Here is a 19102-nt window from a genome sequence, read left to right as displayed (position 1 = left end):
GTTTCAGATTTTTTACTAGTTGTATAGCGCAAGAGGGGTCATCTTATTAGTATGAAATTGTGCTGCTCTTGTTTTCTCATTGAGAGAATTCTGTAAGGGGGATTGATACTATAAAATCCTTTGATATAAATAAATGTTACCTAAATTTCAATTCTCTTTTTTTTTTTGCGAAGATATCCCAATAAAATAGACCGACTGAATATGTGTCTAGAGACTTTATTGCATTTTGTAAGAAATGGAAAATACATAGAGAATTTTCCTTACCTAAGACATAGCAACAAAATGGATTATCACAAAGGAATACATTGTTGAGTGTGCAAAGAGCATGATGCAAAAAAAAGGCATTCCTGACAAGTTTTGCATACAAGTTACTTGGATAGTGGCTTACTTTTGGTGTTGTCTAGAGTCTATTGAATGATATGAGAATGTTGGAATCATCCCCCTCAAGGACACACACAGATCCTCTCACGGTCACATTGACAAGTTTTCGCAATCCCTCCCAAATGAAAAGTTTACTTTGTGAAAATATCCTTCCCAAATCAAAATTTTACTTTAAGAAAATATTCTTCCCAAATCAAAAGTTCACTTTGTGGCACTATCATATTCACATAAAAATATTGTTTTTTCAATCTATACTTTTGCACCAACATGCAAGAATTTGAAATAATCCTATATTAGAAATTCTAGCTATATCTAAGTTATTTGTTAATTTAATTATTTTTAATATTTTTCCTTGACGTGATAAATTTATAAATCCATGAAAGGAGACTTAAATATTTCATGAAAATAACATTGTCACTCGCAATATGCACAAAATTTTTAAAACTTTTAATAAATAGAAAAAAGACATGATGCCATAAGACCCAAGTTTTGTATTGAACCAAAGAGGTATAATAGCAATTATAGCTATTATTATATGATTACATTGAGAGGCGTTGCTCTCAGCTAGATTCTTTATATCCAAAATGATATAGATTGAACATATGTTTACAAATTAAATTGTTGCTCTTAAAGAGCCTCAATTCGTGCCATCTGCATAATTTCACTCCCCATTGTCTTATTGCTCAATGTCATGACAGTCCCTTGCTAGGTGCCATCTGCATAATTTGACTCCCACTTGTCTTGCCAAGCCTTGCCCCTTGGGTGCATTGACTCCCCATTGTCTTATTGCTCAATGCGATAGTCCCTTGCCAGGTGCCATCTGCATTAACTCCCTATTGTCTTGCCAAGCCTTGACCCTTGGGTGACATCTAGTGCAAAATACAGGTGCCATATCTGCATTAACTCCCACAAGTTATCTTGCCAAGCCTTGCCCCTTGGGTGCATTGACTCCCCATTGTCTTATTGCTCAATGTGATAGTCCCTTGCCAGGTGCCATCTGCATTAACTCCCTATTGTCTTGGCAAGCCTTGACCCTTGGGTGACATCCAGTGCATATTTTGACTCTCATTTGACATAGGAGGTGATGACTCTGATTATAATTGTCTTGGATTGGCTTCTTGCCTAGTACCCAAATAAAATCCTTCAATGGACTTCAATACAAAGCTTTAATCATGGACATTCTTCATTTGCGTTGTCTCCTTCTACTTCCTCCATGGCAAGCATCCTTAAAAATTCGTGTGTATGCAAAATAGTTTGCTGTGGTATTTTTATTTTTCCTTCTACCTCATATCACATGCGCTTCTTTGATTTCTTTGCCCTTGAATGCTTAGACACTATGATTGTCTCCGTCGAAACTTGAGAGACCGCTTCATCATTTGGGACCCACTCCTTCATTATACAATTAGTATACACTGTGTTGTTATCCATATTCTCCTTCCTGCCCTTTGGCTCATACCATACCGCTGTAAATGTTGTAGCTCTCCCTTGGTCATCTCTTTGCACATCAACTACTTTTGCGACCCAAAACTTCACATTCTCATATTCATCATCCGATGGCCGAACCACAACAAAACAATCGACCTCTATATCTACTTGTGGCATAAACTCTCTCTTCTTCGGTCCACAATATGGACATGGGAGTAATGATACAAATTCATTTTCAAAGACTAGAGCTGGGCGCAAATTGTTATGAACATTTGGCCAAAACATATTGCATTCTTCCTTGACATCCTTTGAGCCTCGCATTCTCTCAAGGTCCTTTATTAAATTTCATGTCTTGTTAATTACAGTGGTAGTGTGTTCTCTCCAAGTAGGCTTCGAATCAGGATATCTCCAGAGCATTTCCTCTTTGTATGTAATAAATGCTTTCAATCCTTCTATTTCACAGTTAGACCTCTCATTGAATTCTTGTATAGGAGCCCATGTTGGATACCTTTCCTTGCTCAGAATTGAAGTTAAGAGACTCTAAGGTTCTTCAGGTTCCCATTTTGTATCATGAGAATACTGTTGCCATTGCATTACAGGTTTTTCATCTTTAGAAAAAAAATGAAAGTCGTGTGGATTGGTATGACCTGTCAATGCATCACCACCCGTTTGTATGAAAGGTAGAATGAAGCTCTTCCAATCATACATTCTTTCGAGCCTCTCACATACTGTACTTTCCTTACAACCACCAACTTGCTTGCCACATCTTCTTACCAAGTCATCTATTGTCTCCACATCCTTGCATTTAAGCTCCCTTGAGACTGTGCTAAAAACCTGATCGATATCCTCATGTGTATGCCCAACATACAAAAATCCACATTCGACCTCATTGAAGATTTGATGAGCAACTAGCATGGAGCAGAATGCAAACATGAGTACATTCTTATTTTCTCGCCAGCAATTATCAGCTTGTATTCTCAAAGTCGGTGGTAGGCGATCTTTTTCTGTATGTACATTGCGAATTGCCTTCATAATAGATGTTACAACTTGATTGCTATCATGTAGATGCAAGAAATCAATCCATATATCTGTAAAGAACTTAATTCCATGCACTAACACTCCACATAAATGTGTCTTTAGAAAGTGCTTTCCTTGTAATTTAGGTGGAGTGGCAACAAAACGAGGCAATGTTGTTGTATTCTGATCCATGCCATCTACAATAAGGCATATGTAGTCATCGGGATGCGAAATAGCTTGCTCCTTCCTAAATGCATATTTTTGTCTGCAATGTCGAATAAGGTCATGATGAGATTTTCGGTTTTTTTTGTATAATTCCCTTTGATTTGGACATGTTGCACCCTCAATCGCTCGCTTTAAATCATCACAGACATTGCACTTTAACATTTTTTGCCTCCTTGGGATTTTAACATATCCAAAGTTCTTCTTCCAAAGAGTACACAAAGTATGAGAAGAAGCTACAGCATCCCCTCTTTGCCTTTGCTTTTCTGCAATAGAGTCAAATACTTCGAGCTTTGTCAAGCCCATTGGAAGGTGCATTTCAGTGATCGCGTCACTGTTAGGGAGTTTGGTAGATATATGGGGTTGAGGTAAAGCATTTTCATGTATGAAGTCTTACAAAATTGCTGCTGCCCTGACAGTTGAGATTCTTGATTTGGACCTTCCTCTATTACCGTGAATGCTAACTTGTTGCCGCCCTTTGCCTTGGTGACTAAATCCCAATATGTACCATGGGATAATCCAGTAATATTGCGATATGCCTTATTGCAAATCCTTTTTCCATTTACGAGAGGTTTTACCTTTTGTCTTGAACTTAGCCTTTTATTGCCATTCTGAAGAAAGCAAGAGAGACTTGTGAGAAGGTATTCATTTCTTTTGCTTTCTCTTCTTTGCCACACGTGTCCTCTACATTCCCTGATGTCTCCAAGATCAATGAAGCACATACATCTTCGCTTGCAACATAGATATCCCAATGCATTTAACATGTTCTCCTCCTTCATTACTCTCTTTCTCTTTGGTTGCTTTTGTGGATATGCCTGGATTCGCTTTCTCTTCATGCATATGTATGACCGTTTTCGTTCCTCGTGCACGTTGTTATCTGTATTTATGCACTTCTTCTCCTCACATTTGTTTGTAACCAAGAATCCATGATTGGTAGTTGCATCCTTGTCCATATCACAATCAAAGTTAAATATTGAATAATCCTCTGTTGATCTCATCCTCATTTTTAACATACTCTTAGGACCATTCAATGAATTCAATATTCTACGAGAGTATTGAGAACCTTGAAACTCTTCCACTCCTGAGAGAACATCACTCATTGGGACATCTTGCATGGCTTTCACAAATCCACAAGCTTGATTGACACCAGGTTTGTTAATATGCATGAACTCATCCACACTTGACAAGACATCCTATTGAAACCTTTGCCCTTCTCACTGTGCAAGAATTCATCCACCCCAGATAAGGCTTCGCTTCTAAAATCATTTTGTTTCTCGGAACCAATGAACTCATCCACTCCAGATAAGATGTCACTTCTATAATTGAGTATATTGAAATCATCCACATTTGAAGTGATAGAGCCTGGCACATGGGCACGCTTTTTAAGTCCTTTGATATTGTAGTATACCTTGTCTTTATCATTGAAAACCACATGCCTCTTTCTCATGTTTAAAAATTGCATGCTCCATCTCATATTCTTGCCTACCTCATAGTAGGGATCACATAAGGATGTTATGTTATCAACCATACCATCATCAGTGACTTTTAGAATCCTCATCTATGCAAATGACATTGCTCCACTTGTTCAAATCCCAATACTTCACCTTCTGCCACAGTCTTATTTGCAAATGATCTCATTTGTAAAATGTCCCCTATAGTAAAATCCAAGGTGGTGCACTTTGTATTCTTGATAATGTCTGTTGCATAAGTCTCATCTTTGTCCCATGCTATAAATGATTTGTTGGATGTATTGTAGGGCATAACATCTCCAAGTGTTTCAATATCTCCACATTTATACTTTAGCTCAACATGTGCGCTAAGAATCTTTGATACAGTAACTGCCACCTTATCTTCGCCAAGTCTTTGAAAGTGGCAAACTAAATTGGGATCACTATCATGGATTGTAGCAAATGCAACTACTTCTCTTTTGCTACATAAAATCACATCCATCCCTGGAACAAAATCTATAGCCATCTCCTTTGTGAGCTCTTTGTGAGAGTCCTTCGCAAGCAAGCTGCAGTAGCAACAATTACATAAATATTAGTCTCTTTTTAATAATCTACTCATTTATTATAATTTTTAATTAGTACTTAATTTATTGGTGGGAGAAGTTATCCGATCAAGTACTCATCAGATGGACATGCCAAGTTATCCTTTGCATGGTCGATCGAGCATTAAATACTATTTTTGCTCTAGCGTCATGCACATCTGTAAAAAAATACGAGCCTGCTAGGTATGTTATCCAATCAAGCACTTATGGGATGCGTGTGCCACTTTGCATGTAAGTCAATTCCACCTAGTTGAAGGTGTGTGCAAAGTATTGTGCCCATGGGATATGCTTTGCATTGTCGATCAAGCATAAAACACCGTTTTTGCCTTAGTTCATGCACAACCATGAAAAAACACGGTCCTAAGTGTGTTAATCAAACAAGTACTTATCGAATGGGGACTCCACTTTGCACGCAAATCCGTTTCAACTACATTGAGGTGCGTGCAAAGTATTTTCACCATCATATATGCTTTGCATGGTCAATCATGCCTTATACACCATTTTTTCTCTAGTGATATGCACATCCGCAAAAAAACATGCCCTTAAGTGTGTTATCTGACCAAGTACTTATCGGATGGGTGTGCCTCTTTGAGAACATTTCAATACCACCTACATTGAGGCGTACGAAAAGTGTTGTGCCCATCGGATATCCTTTGCATGATCGATCGAGCAATAAATACTATTTTTGCTCTAGTGTCATGCACATCCGTAAAAAAACACGCTGCTAGGTATGTTGTCCGATCAAGCACTTATGGGATGGGAGTGCCACTTTGCATGTAAGGTAATTCCACCTAGTTGAAGCTATGTGCAAAGTATTGTGCCCATCGGATATGCTTTACATTGTCGATCAAGCATAAAATACCATTTTTGCCTTAGTGTCATGCACAACCATATAAAAACACGGTCCTAAGTGTGTTAATCAAATAAGTACTTATCAAATGGGGGCTCCAGTTTGCATGCAAGTCTGTTTCATCTCTCTTTAGATGCGTTCAAAGTATTTTCACCATCAGATATGCTCTGCATGGTCGATTACGCATCATACAACATTTTTCCCGTAGTGATATGCACATCTGCAAAAAAACATGCCCTTAGGTATGTTATCTGACCAAGTACTTATCATATGGGTGTGCCTCTTTGAGAACATTTCAATACCACCTAGATTAAGGTGTAGGAAAAGTATTGTGCCCATCGGATATGATTTGCATGGTCGATCGAGCATTAAATACCATTTTTACCTTAGTGTCATGCACATCTGTAAAAAAACACGCTGCTAGGTGTGTTATCCGATCAAGTACTTATGCGATGGGAATGCCACTTTGCATGTAAGCCAATTCCACCTAGTTGAAGGTGTGTGCAAATTATTGTGCCCATCGGATATGCTTTGCATTGTCGATCAAGCATAAAACACCGTTTTTGCCTTTGTGTCATGCACAACCATATAAAAACACGGCCATAGGTGTGTTATTCAAATAAGTACTTATCGGATGGGGGCTCCACTTTGCACGCAAGTCCATTTCAACTACGTTGAGGTGCGTGCAAAGTATTATCACCATCGGATATGCTTTTCATGATCGATCACGCATTATACACCATTTTTTCCCTAGTGATATGGACATCCGCAAAAAAACATGCCATTAGGTGTGCTATCTGACCAAGTACTTATCGGATGGGTGTGCCTCTTTTAGAACATTTCAATACCACCTAGGTTGAGGTGTACGAAAGTGTTGTGCCCATCGGATATCCTTTGCATGGTCGATCGAGCATTAAATACTATTTTTGCTCTAGTGTCATGCACATCCATAAAAAAACACGCTGCTAGGTATGTTATCCGATCAAGCACTTATGGGATGGGCATGCCACTTTGCATGTAAGTCAATTCCACCTAGTTGAAGGTGTATGCAAAGTATTGTGCCCATCGGATATGCTTTGCATTGTCGATCAAGCATAAAACACCATTTTTGCCTTAGTTTCATGCACAACCATGAAAAAACACGGTCCTAAGTGTGTTAATTAAACAAGTACTTATCGGATGGGGGCTCCACTTTGCACGCAAGTCCATTTCAACTACATTGAGGTGCGCGCAAAGTATTGTCACCATCGAATTTGCTTTGCATGGTTGATCACGCATTGTACACCATTTTTTCCCTAGTGATATGGACATCTGCAAAAAAACATGCCCTTAATTGTGTTATCTGACCAAGTACTTATCCGATGGGTGTGCCTCTTTGAGAACATTTCAATACCACCTAGGTTGAGGCGTACGAAAAGTTTTGTCCCATCGGATATCCTTTGCATGGTTGATCGAGCATTAAATACTATTTTTGCTCTAGTGTCATGCACATCCGTAAAAAAACACGTTGCTAGGTATGTTATCCGATCAAGCACTAATGGGATGGGCGTGCCACTTTACATGTAAGTCAATTCAACCTAGTTGAAGGTTTGTGCAAAGTATTGTGCCCATCAGATATGCTTTGCATTGTCGATCAAGCATAAAACACCGTTTTTTCCTTAGTGTCATGCACAACCATGAAAAAACACGGTCCTAGGTGTGTTATTCAAACAAGTACTTACAGATGGGGGCTCCACTTTGCACACAAGTCCGTTTCACTTACCTTGAGATGTGTGCAAAGTATTGTCACCATCAGATATGATTTGCATCGTCAATCACGCATTATATACCGTTTTTTCCCTAGTGGTATGCACATCCGCAAAAAAACACGCCCTTAGGTGTGTTATCTGACCAACTACTTATCGGATGGGTGTGCCTCTTTGAGAACATTTCAATACCACCTAGGTTCAGGTGTAAAAAAGTGTTGTGCCTATCGGATATCCTTTGCATGGTCGATCGAGCATTAAATACTATTTTTGTTCTAGTGTCATGCACATCCGTAAAAAAACACGCTGCTAGGTATGTTATCCGATCAAGCACTTATGGGATGGGTGTGCCACTTTGCATGTAAGTTGATTCCACATATTTGAAGGTGTGTGCAAACTATTGTGTTCATCGGATATGCTTTGCATTGTCGATCAAGCATAAAACACCATTTTTGCCTTAGTGTCATGCACAACCATATAAAAACACGGCCGTAGGTGTGTTATTCAAATAAGTACTTATCGGATGGGGGCTCCACATTGCACACAGGTCCGTTTCAAATACGTTGAGGTGCATGCAAAGTATTGTCACCATCAGATATGCTTTGCATGGTCGATCACGCATTATACACCATTTTTTCCCTAGTGATATGCACATTCGCAAAAAAACATGCCCTTAGGTGTGTTATCTGACCAAGTACTTATCGGATGGGTCTGCCTCTTTGAGAACATTTCAATACCACCTAGGTTGAGGCATAGGAAAAGTTTTGTGCCCATCGGATATCCTTTGCATGGTCGATCGAGCATTAAATACTATTTTTACTCTAGTGTCATGCACATCCGTAAAAAAACACGTTGCTAGGTATGTTATCCGATCAAGCACTTATGGGATGGGCATGCCACTTTGCATGTAAGTCAATTCCACCTAGTTGAAGGTGTGTGCAAAGTATTGTGCCCATCGGATATGCTTTGCATTGTCGATCAAGCATAAAACACCGTTTTTGCCTTAGTGTCATGCACAACCATGAAAAAACACGGTCCTAAGTGTGTTAATCAAACAAGTACTTATCGGATGGGGGCTCAAGTTTGCACGCAAGTGCGTTTCAACTAGGTTAAGATGCGTGCAAAGTATTGTCACCATCGGATATGCTCAGCATGGTCGATTACGCATTATACAATGTTTTTCGCGTAGTGATATGCACATCCGCAAAAAAACATGCCCTTAGGTATGTTATCTGACCAAGCACTTATCAGATGGGTGTGCCTCTTTGAGAAAATTTCAATACCACCTAGGTTAAGTTGTAGGAAAAGTATTGTGCCCATCGGATATGCTTTGCATGGTCGATCGAGCATTAAATACCATTTTTGCCTTAGTGTCATGCACATCCGTAAAAAAACACGCTACTAGGTGTGTTGTTCGATTAAGTACTTATGCGATGGGAATGCCACTTTGCATGTAAGTCAATTCTAACTAGTTGAAGGTGTGTGCAAACTATTGTACCCATCGGATATGCTTTGCATTATCGATCAAGCATAAAACACTGTTTTTGCCTTTGTGTCATGCACAACCATATAAAAACACGGCCGTAGCTATGTTATTCAAATAAGTACTTATCGGATGGGAGCTCCACTTTGCACGCAAGTCTGTTTCAACTACGTTGAGGTGCGTGCAAAGTATTATCACCATCGGATATGCTTTGCATGGTCGATCATGCATTATACACCATTTTTTCCCTAGTGATATGGACATCCGCAAAAAAACACGCCATTAGGTGTGTTATCTGACCAAGTACTTATCGGATGGGTGTGCCTCATAGAGAACATGTCAATACCACCTAGGTTGCACATACGATAAATGTTGTCCCCATCGGATATGATTTGCATGGTCGATCACGCATTATACACCGTTTTTTCCCTAGTGGTATGCACATCTGTAAAAAAACACGCCCTTAGGTATGTTATCTGACCCAGTACTTATCGGATGGGTGTGCCTCCTTGAGAACATTTTAATACCACCTAGGTTGAGGTGTACGAAAAGTATTGTGCCCATTGGATATGCTTTGCATGGTCGATGGAGCATTAAATACTATTTTTGCTCTGATGTCATGCACATCCGTAAGAAAACACACTGCTAGGTGTGTTATCCGATCAAGCACTTATGCGATGGGCATTCCACTTTGCATGTAAGTCAATTCCACCTAGTTGAAGGTGTGTGCAAAATATTGTGCCCATCGGATATGCTTTGCATTGTCGATCATGCATAAAACACCGTTTTTGCCTTAGTGTTATGCACAACCATATAAAAACACGGCCGTAGGTGTGTTATTCAAGTAAGTACTTATCAGATGGGGGATCCACTTTGCACTCAAGTCCTTTTCAACTACGTTGAGGTGCGTGCAAAGTATTGTCACCATCGGATATGTTTTGCATGGTCGATCACGCATTATACACCATTTTTTCCCTAGTGATGTGGACATCCACAAAAAAACACGCCATTAGGTGTGTTATCTGACCAAGTACTTATCGGATGGGTGTCCCTCATTGAGAACATTTCAATACCACCTAGGTTGCTGTGTATGAAAAGTGTTGTGCCCATTGGATAATCTGCATGGTTGATCGAGCATTAAATACTATTTTTGCTCTAGTGTCATGCACATCCGTAAAAAAACACGCTGCTAGGTATGTTATCCGATCAAGCACTTATGGGATGGGTGTGCCACTTATCATGTAAGTTAATTCCACGTAAGTAAAGGTGTGCGCAAAGTATTGTGCCCATCGGATATGCTTTGCATTGTCGATCAAGCATAAAACACCGTTTTTGCCTTAGTGTCATGCACAACTATGAAAAAACACAGTCCTAGGTGTCTTATTCAAACTAGTACTTATCGGATGGGGGATCCACTTTGCACGCAAGTCCATTTCAACTAAATTGAGGTGTGTGCAAAGTATTGTCACCATCGGATATGCTTTGCATGGTCGATCATGCATTATATACCATTTTTTCCCTAGTGATATGCACATCCGCAAAAAAACACGCCCTTAGGTATGTTATCTGACCAAGTACTTATCGGATGGGTGTGCCTCTTTGAGAGCATTTTAATTCCACCTAGGTTGAGGTGTACGAAAAGTGTTGTGCCCATCGGATATCCTTTGCATGGTCGATGAGCATTAAGTACTATTTTTGCTCTAGTGTCATGCACATCTTTAAAAAAACACACTGCTAGGTATGTTATCCGATCAAGCACTTATGGGATGGGCATGTCACTTTGCATGTAAGTTTATTTCATCTAGTTGAAGGTGTGTGCAAAGTATTGTACCCATCGGATATGCTTTGCATTGTCGATCAAGCATAAAACACCATTTTTGCCTTAGTGTCATGCACAACCATGAAAAAACACGGTCCTAGGTGTGTTATTCAAACAAGTACTTATCGGATGGGGGCTCCAGTTTGCACGCAAGTCTGTTTCAACTAGGTTGAGATGCATGCAAAGTATTGTCACCATCAAATATGCTTTGCATGGTCGATCACGCATTATACACCATTTTTTCCCTAGTGATATGCACATCCACAAAAAAACACACCATTAGGTGTGTTATCTAACCAAGTACTTATCGGATGTGTGTGCCTCATTGAGAACATTTAAATACCACCTAGGTTGAGGTGTAGGAAAAGTGTTATGCCCATCGGATATCCTTTGCATGGTCGATTGAGCATTAAATACTCTTTTTGCTCTAGTGTCAAGCACATCCGTAAAAAAACACGCTGCTAGGTATGTTATCTGATCAAGCACTTATGGGATGGGTGTGTCACTTTGCATGTAAGTCAATGCCACCTAGTTTAAGGTGTGTGCAAAGTATTGTGCCCATCAGATATGCTTTGCATTGTCGATCAAGCCTAAAACACCGTTTTTGCTTTAGTGTCATGCACAACCATGAAAAAACACAGTCCTAAGTGTGTTATTCAAACAAGTATTTATTGGATGGGGGCTCCACTTTGCACGCAAGTCTGTTTCAACTATGTTGCAGTGCGTACAAAGTATTGTAACCATCGGATATGATTTGCATGGTCGATCACGCATTATACACCGTTTTTGGCCTTGGTGTCATGTACAACCGTCAAAAAACACAGCCGTAGGTGTGTTATTCAAATAATAAGTACTTATCGGATGGGGGCTCCACTTTGGACGCAAGTCCATTTCAACTACATTGAGGTGCATGCAAAGTATTGTCAGCATCGGATATGCTTTGCATGGTCGATCACGCATTATACACCATTTTTTCCCTAGTGATATGGACATCCACAAAAAAACACGCCATTAGGTGTGTTATCTGACCAAGTACTTATCGGATGCGTGTGCCTCATTGACAACATTTCAATACTACCTAGGTTGAGCTGTATGAAAAGTGTCGTGCCCATCGAATATCCTTTGCATGGTCAATCGAGCACTAAATACTATTTTTGCTCTAGTGTCATGCACATCCGTAAAAAAACACGCTGCTAGGCATGTTATCCGATCAAGCACTTATGGGATGGGCGTGCCACTTTGCATGTAAGTTGATTCCACCTATTTGAAGGTTTGTGCAAAGTATTGTGCCCATCAGATATGCTTTACATTGTCGATCATGCATAAAACACCGTTTTTGCCTTAGTGTCATGCATAACCATGAAAAAACACGGTCCTAGGTGTGTTATTCAAACAAGTTCTTATCGGATGGGGGCTCCACTTTGCACACAAGTCCGTTTCAACTACGTTGAGGTGCGTGCAAAGTATTGTCACCATCGGATATGCTTTGCATGGTCGATCACGCATTATACACCATTTTTTCCAGAGTGATATGCACATCCGCAAAAAAACATGCCCTTAGGTGTGTTATCTGACCAAGTACTTATCGGATGGGTGTGCCTCTTTGAGAAAATTCTAATACCACCTAGGTTGAGGTGTACGAAAAGTGTTGTGCCCATCGGATATCCTTTGCATGATCGATCGAGCAATAAATACTATTTTTGCTCTAGTGTCATGCACATCCGTTAAAAAAACATGCTGCTAGGTATGTTATCTGATCAAGCACTTATGGGATGGGCATGCCACTTTGCATGTAAGTCGATTCCACCTATTTGAAGGTGTGTGCAAAGTATTGTGCCCATCGGATATGCTTTGCATGGTCAATCAAGCATAAAACACCTTTTTTCCTTCGTGTCATGCACAACCATGAAAAAACACGGTCTTAGGTGTGTTATTCAAACAAGTACTTATCAGATGGGGGCTCCACTTTGCATGCAAGTCCTTTTCAACTATGTTGAGGTGTGTGCAAAGTATTTTCACCATCGGATATGCTTTGCATGGTCGATCACGCATTGTACACCATTTTTTCCCTAGTGATATGGACATCCACAAAAAAACACGCCCTTAGGTGTGTTATCTGACCAAGTACTTATCGGATGGGTGTGCCTCTTTGAGAACATTTCAATACCACCTAGGTTGAGGTGTACGAAAAGTGTTGTGCCCATCGGATATCCTTTGCATGGTCGATCGAGCACTAAATACTATTTTTGCTCTAGTGTCATGCACATCCGTAAAAAAACACGCTGCTAGGTATGTTATCCGATCAAGCACTTATGGGATGGGTGTGCCACTTTGCATGTAAGTCAATTCCACCTATTTGAAGGTGTGTGCAAATTATTGTGCCCATCGGATATGCTTTGCATTGTCAAACAAGCATTAAACACTGTTTTGGCCTTAGTGTTATGCACAATCGTCAAAAAACGCGGTCCTAGATGTGTTATTCGACTAAGTACTTATGGGATGGGCACGCCACTTTTCATGTAAGTCAATAATACCTAGTTTGAGATGTGTGCAAAGTAGTGTGATGATCGCATATGCGTTGCATTGTCGATGAAGCATAAATCAGCATTTTTACCGTAGTGTCATGGACAACAACCAATAAAAAACATGGTCCCAGGTGTGATATTCTAAAAAGTACTTATTGAATGGGCATTCCACTTTGTATGGAATACCATACCACCGCTTTTGAGGCACGTGCAAAGTATTGTGCCCATCGGATATGCTTTACATGGTAGATTGAGTATTAAATACCATTTTTGGCCTTGGTGTCATGTACAACGGTCAAAAAACACGATCGTAGGTGTATTTTTAAAACAAGTACTCATCGGATGGGGATGCCACTTTGCACACAAGTCAATACTACCTAGGTTGAGGAACGTGCAAAGTCTTGTGTCCATTGGATATGCTTTGCATAGTCGATCTCACATGATACACCATTTTGTTCCTAGTGTTATGCACAATCGTCATAAAATACGTTTGGAGGTGTATTATCCGAACAAGTACTTATGGGATGGGTGCAGCACTTTGTATGCAAGTCAATAAGACCTAGGTTGAGGCGTGTACAAAGTTTTGTGCCCATCGGAGAAATGTAGATGCGATAATATTAGAAAATTCTCGGCATGTGTATATGTGTGTGTGTGTGGCAAACAATTTTGATACAACAAAGTAAACACCTAGTGCACAAATTATGCACTTCATACCTTGAGTAAATAAGCTTGTTAATGAGGATAAATATGCCCTTTAATAAAAGCACAGTTGTTGTATGACCACAATAGGATCGCTTTGACACCTGTGATTTTGCCCACATGTAAGTTTGCAAATAGTATAAAAAATCATATAATAATATATTAATAGTTCGCAAATGTGTATAGCAAGTGAGTAATGGGAAGTGGAAGTGGGAGTGAGGAGGGAGGAGTGGAATGGGAGAGGGAAGTAATAGGGGTGTATGATAATAAGTATAAAAAATAGTATAATAATATATTAATAGTTTTCAAATGGCAAGTGAGTAATGGGAAGTGGAAGTGAGAGTGGGGAGGGAAGAATGGAATGGGAGAGGGGAAGGCAATAGGGGAGTTCCTTTCAATTGTGACTGACTCTTCTACAAATAGATCTCCACTAACGAGGCATGATTTCCAAGTAGATAAGTCAACCTTCATTGTCTCATCACGTTTTCATAGGTAGATCATGTTTGTTTCCCGGTCATGGACTAGGCGAGCATGGCACATAAAGGGACATCCTAGGATGATATCATAGGAGCCCTGATTTTGTTTGAAGTCCATCAACACAAAGGAATGTCGAAAGGGGAGATAGAAGGTGGTGATCCTCACATCTGGCACTATATCGACTAGCTTGGCAATTGTGCCATCTGCTAATTTTACCACGAGAGTGCTGGTCTCAAATTCAGGCCTTCCCCATGCTTCCCAACATTGTCTAGTAATGATACTAATCCCAACACTACCATCAAGGATGGCGGTGGACCTATGATGTTGGTAGGCAATGGGTATGGTCGCATTTATGTCCTCACTCTCATATTAATAACCCAATTTATTGATGGGGACCTTTGGTAGATTGGCATTGTTCAAGGCACTAATATCAGGGGTGGATTGTCAGAGGGACTCTTTATTTCACATGGTGCATCATTGGACAGGCGTCCGTTCATCCAATCCGATAGATCTCTCCAAAGTGTTGTACAACCTTGCAATAGGTGGCTATGTGCATTTTGATTTCCATGGACAAGAAGGTGGTTAAACCTGCAATGTCCCTGGTGCACTAGGGCTACCCATTTGTGTTTACGAGGGCAAGGTTTGAGGTATCAATTCCTCTCGTACAATATTTGGAGGGAGGGGTCTCTCTTCAAATAGGTCACCCCAAGGGTTAGTAGGCTCTAAGTAAGCTTCCTGTGAGTGACCTCTTGGTATACAGATGGGGGTATAAGAGGTAATTCTATAGGGTCAATCCCTTGCATAGATCCTTCCTCTGTTACGGGTTCTGGTATGTTGAAAGGTCTATTGGGAGGACATGAAGGTACATAACTTGGATGGATTGTGTCCATCCCTTTACTCTCTTTGAGCCGATGCTCAATCTTGGCTTGGCACTCTGACTATCTTCTGGGCTTTGATTAAATGTTGCTTCTTGACAAAAGGGTTGGGATACTCACCTAGGCCTTTAGGCATGGATGGTTTTATGGTTGGACCAACAAGGACCGACATATGGTCGTGTTTTTATATGGTTGTGCATGACACAAAGGCAAAAACGGTGTTTTATGCTTGATCGACAATGCAAAGCATATCCGATGGGCAAATACTTTGCACACACCCTTTAACTAGGTGGAATTGACTTACATGCAAAGTGGCATTCCCATCGCATAAGTACTTGATCGGATAACACACCTAATAGCGTGTTTTTTTACGGATGTGTATGACACTTAGGCAAAAATGGTATTTAATGCTCGATCGACCATGCAAAGCATATCTGATGGGCACAATACTTTTCCTATACCTTAACCTAGGTGGTATTGAAATGTTCTCAAAGAGGCACACCCATCCGATAAGTACTTGGTCTTGAGACTATCTTGAGTTGATATCTCACTGACTGACTAGGAGGATACTATAGCAGTGTCCTCATCGGATCCATCTTGGATCATGACTTTGTTCTTTCCCTTCCCTATAGCTAGGGCTTTCTTGTCCTTTGATTTTTTGGGTGCTTTTGCCTTAGTCTGAGGTTGCAAGGGTCTAGCTTAAGAGGATATTCTCTTCTTTTCTTGCAAGACCTTGGCTTGCAAGTAGGTCAACATGTTCAATGGAACTGTGGAGACTCTATCTCCTTGATTGCCTAACAAATTTAGACTAGTTATTACTAGTGGGGGTGGTTGGGGTCTATTAGGGCAGTTTTGATAAAGGTGCTCCACACCACACTTGTTGCTTATGGTTAGTGGTGGAACAAGGGCAGTTTTGATAAAGGCGGCCTTTAAGTGGGAGGTTGCGGGGTTAAAGGCCACTGTACCTTAACCCTGATTATGTACAATACTCAAACACCACGATACTTCACAATGCTGATATCCTCATGGCCCCAACCCTACACAATACCCACCGTGACAACACCTGACATTACCAGCCCCCTTAGCCCACAACACAGCCCAACAGGTAGGACCACCCATCAATGCCCCTAGAGAAGGATTTAGGTCCAATGACCTACCTCTCCCCCCACCAATCCTACCACCACAGCTACAATCCTATCACCATAGCTATTAGCCCTAGGAACAGTCCCAATAAGTCAAGTGGTAATTGAGGAAATGTATGATGAGGAAGGGTATATTGATCCTTTGCATGATGATTACTCGCAACTAGAAGATGACCCAACTGAGCCATGTTATTACATTCAGCAAGGAAGAGGCCCTGTTCCCATCTTTCAAAGCACGGTTTTTCACTCCAAAACTAGGAACATAAATAGCCTAACGAAGCATCCACCCTACAATGCTTTAAATGTGGAGCCCCTCATAGGCAGTCAGAATGCCTCATGATAAGCATGTGGGGTGCTTGGCCTAGCTAGAGGGGAATAAGGAGGTCCCATTGCTACATGATAATGGGGCCGAACAAGCGCTTTGATACTATTGTGCATCGGCACAAGCCTTGCAGCAAAGGCAATGTAACTCCTTGGATCCACACACCCAAATGGGGATTGACTCTTGGGGACTCTCAGTCCACTAGATTGTCCTTGAACAATTGAGGGATCTAATGTTGCCACATGAGTGATTGCTTGATGGCGCATATTGTTGTGGAACAAAGTTGGGCCTCATGGGTGGTCTAGATGAGGTCATTGAGTTTGGAATGACGCTTGGCATGGGAGCAAGAAAAGGCACCGCATGCAGCATTGAGGGGTGCACTACTCTTTGGGCCATGCTATGAGATGCTAGGCCTTGAGGGATTGCAGATGACTGTGATACATGGGAGGATGGCGCCAACACCTCACATGCATCTATTAGGTTTGGACTCTCATTGAAATTCTTGTGCCCTTGGGGTTGTGGTTGGGATTCTCGACGTGCACTGAAGGGTGGCCTAGGGGGAACCTTGGGCAATGGGGTCCCTTCTTGACTAAGGTTACGAGATTGCATTCTTTACCGGATATTGAGTGCTACCTCATTAGGTAGATGAACTGCTTCCTAATATGGCAACCATGGATTGGATGGTGGTGCTAACAGGTCGACTGAGCTTGGATATATTAGGACATACTTCGTGGGATAGTCCATGGCATACTACTCTAATGGTGGTAGTTCAGTCAACTCAACAAAGGGTGGCTATGACATAGCATGACATAGCATCGGCTATCACCCCTATGGGTTGTGAGGATGTAAGTCTAGGATTATCTAGGTGGTAGTTCGATTTCAACCCTAACTTGGGCCTCTTGGAGGCGATCATGGATCCATCTTTGCTCCATGTCCTCATGGTGACATCTCAAGGGCCTCTTGATAGGCTAGATATTTAGGTGGTGCAACTTGATCACTAGGTTCTAGTCTGATCTCAAAGGAGGCCATCCTTTGAGTCAATGGGGTGGCTAGGACTCTAGTTCTCCTGGGGTTTGATCAAAATAGGTTTGTCATTTGATTAAGTATCCCAGTTGAGGAAGCTGTGGGTGAAAGGGGCACTTTGGGTACTCCTTCAGCCTCTTGGGTCTCTATGTCCAGGTTGATTGTGCTCATGGTTTTGTCTATTTGTGAGCTATTGTTGGACTATGGCCAATTCCACAAAAGGGAACGAAAGCTTGTATGGGCACTAGTATGATGGCTTTTGGCTTCTAAAGATATGTAGCTTGGTGTTTAACCAATCATAGCTATGTTGGATGCACTCTCAGTCAGGGATGATTTTTTCAAGTTAGTTTTGTTAAGAAGCTATACTTTTATATTGGTGTCAAAATTTTTATGCCGTAATAAAAATAAATGTTTGAAACATTCGCCAAGATTTGTTACTTTTATGCAAAAAAATTTAAAGTTTCGCCAGGATTTACAATTTTTCCTTCAAAATTCAAAAGAAAATATAGAAAAAAGTACTGCATTATAGCAATATTGTGAAACTTAAAAAATGACCATTAAAACTTTTGCCAAGATTTTATATTAATATATAAGCATAGATTCGATAAAAACATCCATGCTCTCAGTGGGCAGTTTGGTTGTGCCTAGTATCCTTCCTAACCTTAGGTGCATGTGTTGATCGGTGCGTTTGAGGTCTCGATCTTGTGGACACAATCCCATTCGACATGGGGTCAAGGGGTAGTAGCCCCTTGTGGCTTCCTTGCACCACAACAGGGTAGGTTCTAGGGATAGCATCCTGGTGAGGTGTGGGGGTAGAACCCCAACGAATTTTTTTGCAAAAACATATCCGTTTAAGCGCATTTTCAATGCAAATTTTCCATGTTTTTGGACAAAACTAACTATAAAAAAGATGTGGAAATTTTATGATTTTTTGTGATCAGAATTATGTGTAATCCTAAACACAAGTTTATGCATAATTTCAACAAGTTTTTGCATAATTTCAAATAACTTTACACGTAATTTTGAACACAACTTTACATGTAATTT

This window comes from Dipteris shenzhenensis, chromosome 20 (assembly GCF_047967505.1).
Source record: "Dipteris shenzhenensis isolate YYH24624 ecotype China chromosome 20, Dip_SZ_1.0, whole genome shotgun sequence".
Lineage (NCBI taxonomy): Eukaryota > Viridiplantae > Streptophyta > Polypodiopsida > Gleicheniales > Dipteridaceae > Dipteris > Dipteris shenzhenensis.
The sequence above is the reverse complement of the archived record's forward strand: the minus strand, read 5'-3'. Positions refer to the sequence as shown.